The sequence below is a fragment of the Aegilops tauschii genome, chromosome 7, assembly GCF_002575655.3.
Source record: "Aegilops tauschii subsp. strangulata cultivar AL8/78 chromosome 7, Aet v6.0, whole genome shotgun sequence".
NCBI lineage: Eukaryota > Viridiplantae > Streptophyta > Magnoliopsida > Poales > Poaceae > Aegilops > Aegilops tauschii.
In genome coordinates, this window is record NC_053041.3 from 594,987,465 (window position 1) to 594,992,571 (window position 5,107).

Here is a 5,107-nt window from a genome sequence, read left to right on the forward strand (position 1 = left end):
CTCGTTCATTGGGCTGGGCTGGCCCCATATCTTCTTTCTTTCTTTCTTTCTTTCTTTCTTTCTTTTCCTAGCTTGTTTTTTCTGAGAGAGAGGGAGAGAGAATTCAAACTAGCTTGTTGGGCTAGTCTTCTCCGGAAAAATAGTCACATTTATGCGCGCCTGCATATGTACTGTGTTCAAAAAGAATCGAAAACATTTTTTCAAATTGTGAATACTTTTAAGAAGTTGAGATCTTTTTAAAAAATTCGGACCATTTATGAAGTTTGAAGAAAAAAAATGAAACGTGAACAATTAATCGTGAACATTTTTTCAAAAAAGTTGCAAACATTTTTAAAACTGATAATTAAAATTATTTTCATCTATTTACAAGGGAAAAACAAACTTAAGAAAGTTTTAGATTAATTAAAATTTTAAAGAGCTCATTTCCAATACCATGAAGTAAGTTGGACCATCTATTATTTGCAATCTAACGGACTAGATCGAGTAGTACTCACAATACTACCCATCAAATACTGTGTACCCGCAAAAAAAATTATGGAGTACCACGACATAAGAGGTAAAACTGTAACTTTGCATTGCCATTCAACATTAGTCTCATGTGGAGAACTGGAGACACCGGGGCGCCCGACGAAGCTGATCTGGTGGTTTCAAAGCCATCTTGACGGCTTCTACAGCATGGTTGGGCTCTTTGCACCTATATCACGGACACCCAAACGATCAATCCATCATTTGATCGCAATTCATGAAAACATAAGTATGAATCTATCCTTTTTCGCTCCAACTTACAACAAGAAGATGCATGAAACGACACACAACAAGCAGCTCGTAAGTAACGCCCACGATGCGGCTATATCTCTCACGTGTCGAGGCACGACTTAGAGGCATAACCGCATTATAGGTTTTGTCGCAACAAGGGTCATCTTCACACGATCTCATGTAATGAACAAGAATGGGATAAAGAGGGTTGGCTTACAATCACCACTTCACACAATACTTAAATAAATCATACATCATTCAAAATACTGTCACATCCCTAGCCTTGCTATGCACTTGGACTAGCTTGGTTGCTGCATCATGTCTAAATTTTATTTAAAGTTGAATTGGGGATTGTCAAACCCTAGCACCAAATGAATTCAACTAGGTTCAAAATAAAAATATTTCCATTAAACCCAAAATGCCTTTCAAAAATGTTCATTATCTATGGAAAGAGGTTAAAACCTTTACCAGAGGTCATGCACATTTTTCCAAGGCATTTATGGTCTTTGAATTAATTCAAACATATTTGAATTGGAGCTATTTGGATGCTATATATATTTCAGATGCTCCAAAAATGTTGGAAATTGTTAAGGGTCACTGGAATAATACAGAAGTCACCCATAATTATTTCCAGGATTTTATGAAATGGTTTAGTATTATTACTAAATCAAAACAGAGCAAAAGAAATAGAAAAATAGAAATAAAAGAGAGAGAGAGAGTTACCTGGCCTAACCTGGCAGCCCACTTACCTGTGCAGCCCAGCCGGCCCATCTGGCCATGCCAGTCGTCCTCCTCCTTGCGCCAGAAGGACGAGGGCGTGTGGCCGCTGTGCGCGCACACGCGCTGCGCCACCTCCTGCTTCCCACCGCTGCCCCGATGCGCCTGGAGATGCCACGCAGACCCTTGGACCCCCTCGACCGCTCCCCTCTCTCCCCGCCTCGCCTCCCTCGCCCTCTCGCCCGACCCGAGCGGAGCTCGTCGCCGCCGTTCGCTGCCACCGTGACCACCGTGGTCCTCTCGCCCCTTTCCCGTGTCCAAAAGCTCCATGACAACGTAAAGCTCCTCCACGCGGAAGATCCCGACCCCAAGAGCACCGTGGTGACGCCTTCGAGCTCGTCTTCCACCTCGGGCGCCACCGATCACCGAGCCTCCCTGTGACCCCGAGCCCACTGACCTTCTGCGCCGCCTCCCTGTGAGCTCCTCATCTCTCCTCTTTGCTCGCCCCCTCCGTTCCCGTCCTCTAGCCATCGTTCCACAAGTGCCCGAAGCTCGGCTCCGCCGGCCATGACGCCGCCGTGGCCACTGTCACATAGAGCTGCAACCGAGCACATAGCCGTGCTCAGCGCAACGCCAGAAGCCCAAAACCCCCTCCAGCTGGTCCTGCCGTGCTTCGCAACACCGAAACCGCCGAGACCCGAACTCCGGCCGCTGCATTCGTGCTCGCCGCTGTCGACTCAGACCACCCCAGCTCCTCCCGCTTGGCCTACTAGATGCGCGCGAGCCCCAGCTACGCGTAGGACCAAACCGCGGTCGATTTGGTCGACCGTGGGCAAATTCCGAGCCCCTCCGTCGTCCCGGGCTTCACCGGCGACGAGCCGTGGACCAAGTCCGGCGGGTTTGACCCTGCTTGACCGGGGTTTGACTCCCCCCCTGACCCACTGACGTGTGGGGCCAGCCCCTGTTAAAAGTTAGTTTAGTTTAAACCTAAACTTAATTAGGCACTGAGAGACTGACACGCGGGACCCACTGGTCAGGTTTGACCTGGACCGGCCTGTTGACCCTGCTGACGTCACCCAGACGCAATGCTGATGCAATAATTGATTTTCTAGATTTAAAATAATCCAGGAAATTCCATAAAATCCTATAAACTTCTAAAATTCATAGAAATTCAACCATAGCTCCAAATCAAATAATTTATATATGAAAAATTATCAGAAAAATCCAATCTATCCATTTATGCTACTTTCATGCATGAAAAACCAACTTATACCTGCTTAAATCATTTTGATCCAATGCACCATTTGTGAGTTATTAAATGCATGGTCTAGAGGGACTTTTCTACAAAACAGAAAATCTCTGGAATAACGCTAAATTCGCTGCAACACGAAGAAAACACACACAGGTCGGATTGCAGCATACCGCAGCAGCCCAGGAGGATTTGGCCCAAGTGGTTGAGTGACGGTTTGGCAAAATAAAAGAAACAAGGCCGCCCTGGGCTCGAACCCAGGACCTCCTAATGTGCCTCCGAGGGACCAACCAGTAGGCTAGCTGATCTGCTTGTAGTGGAACATAGTAACAACTCTAAATAACCTATATGCCAGAACGGATCTAGGAACATAACGAAGCTTCAGTTATGGAGGACGTTCTCACAACGGGAAAAGCAGAGGCCGGCGGCCATGGCGATGCTGGCCCTTGGCTGGCTGGGTAAGCGGAAGGAGCTGGGCACCCCTAGCCTTGCGCACACGCGGGCTCTGGGACGCCACTGGATCAGCTGCACGCAGCGATGCAGAGCAGCGACAGAACTTGGCGCGGCTTCAGCAGGATCGCGGGACATGCGGAGGTCGGGAGGGCAGCAGCGGCTGGACCCGGACGCGAGCGAGGCAGGGTTGGTGGCGCGGACGAAGCGGAGACGGCTGGATCCGGGCGGCGAGGCGCCGAATCCCCACTTGGCCGAGGTAGGGAAGGCCGACGACGAGTTTTCTGCACGGAGACGGCGACGAGGGATTAGAGATGAGAGAGAGACGGGGACGCGCGGCGGCGGGGTCTCACCGGCGAGGTCTGGCGTGGGACGGTGCGGACGGGAGGCCATGTGGACTGGGAGTGGCTGGGCTGTGGTCGACGGAAGGCGGACTTGGCGAGAGCTCCCAGCGACGAGGCGTGATGCAGGGGAGGCAGATGAGGTCTCGTACGGGCGACGGTGATGCAACAGGAACTCGCAGGCGTTGAGGATGATGGCCGGGCGCGATGCGAAGCACCAAGGGGCGGCCATGGCGTCTCCTGACAGAGAGGAATAGGAGAGGGTGAGTGGCTAGGAGAGACAACAGAGGGAGGAGGACGAGGAAGGTAGAGAAACCACAGGAGGAGGACAAGGGCAGCGGGGCTTATCTCGTGGTCGGGGCAGGGGCTTGAGGGCGCGCATGGTCGGGCTCCAGGAGGTGCTCGAAGCAGGGGATCCAGGGCGCACAGATCCTGTTGGAGCTCGAGAGCGAGGGCGCCGCAAGGCGGCTGATCTGGTTGGGCGGATCGGGAGGGATCCCGATGAGGATGTGGCTGGTTGGGCAGGTGGAGGGCAGGGAAGAGATCGAGGAGGGACAAACTGGCGGCGGCGGAGGGATTTGGAGGATGGGACAACTCTCCTAGAAACTAGGGTTTGGACTGAGGAGGGGTTGGTCTATATATAGCAAAGTGGGTCTAGGTTTGGACCCTCTGATTTACATCGGACGGTCGAGATAAAAAGGTTAAGAGAGATCCAATAATAAACCAAAGATATTAGAAGGATGTTTGGAGATGATCCGAATCCAACGGTGATGACTGAGCGGGTCGGGTTCGGGAAAGTCTCGGACACGCGCGAGGGGTCTAGGAGAGGTTGACAAAGACAAAGGGGCCTGACAAAAGGTCAACGAAGGCAAAGAGAGAAGTGGCAACCACGAACGACTACGAGTTTTCTGAAAACATGTAGATGCAATGCAAATGATGACATGATGAAATGCAACATACAAATAAAACACACAGCGGTCACACAAAACATGGAAGGCATCTGGAGCGTCGGTCTCAGGGCGTCACAACACTCCTCCACTTACAAGAGATCTCGTCCCGAGATCTAGGGATGGTACCGGAGAGAAAAGGAAGAGGAAGATATAAAACAAAGTTGCTTCTTCGACAAACGAGTGAAACCATGAACCTTGAGAGGTTGAACAAAGTGAAAGAAAGAATACAATGGAGATGACGAGATTGCAAACACTCCGTTATCAAAGAGGAACAAGGAACATTACAAGAACCTTGTAGGTTGAAGGCATGAAACAAGAGCTTAACGAACCAAAGAGAATATGCAACCACCGGTATATTGTGATAGCCAAGGAACAAGAATGATAGAATTTGGACAGCACTCCAGTAGAAAAGAGAAGGAAAAATTGATAAGATGAAAAGAAATTGAAGAGATGACACAACACTCCGGTTAAATGGATAAGCAAGGAAAGAAGATGATCTTGACAAAACAAAAAGATGGTTCGAAGAGAGCAATATCACAATGCCTCTGGTAGAAATGAAATAATGCAATGAAAAGAACGGAGAAGAAAAACAACATGTTCTACAAGTGAATTTGAGAGAGCATGCTTAAAAGAAGGATAGAACG

The 5,107-nt window shown here is 49.5% G+C and overlaps 1 long non-coding RNA gene across 1 annotated transcript; it reads right to left on the reverse strand.

The window, feature by feature from the left end:
• Window positions 1-286: 286 nt before the first annotated feature.
• LOC120968282 (uncharacterized) lies at window positions 287-4,100 on the reverse strand. The gene is made up of 3 exons (XR_012188639.1): window positions 3,526-4,100; window positions 3,127-3,456; window positions 287-694 (listed from the first exon to the last, which is right to left on the reverse strand). It is a non-coding gene; the product is annotated as an uncharacterized lncRNA (long non-coding RNA).
• Window positions 4,101-5,107: the final 1,007 nt, after the last annotated feature.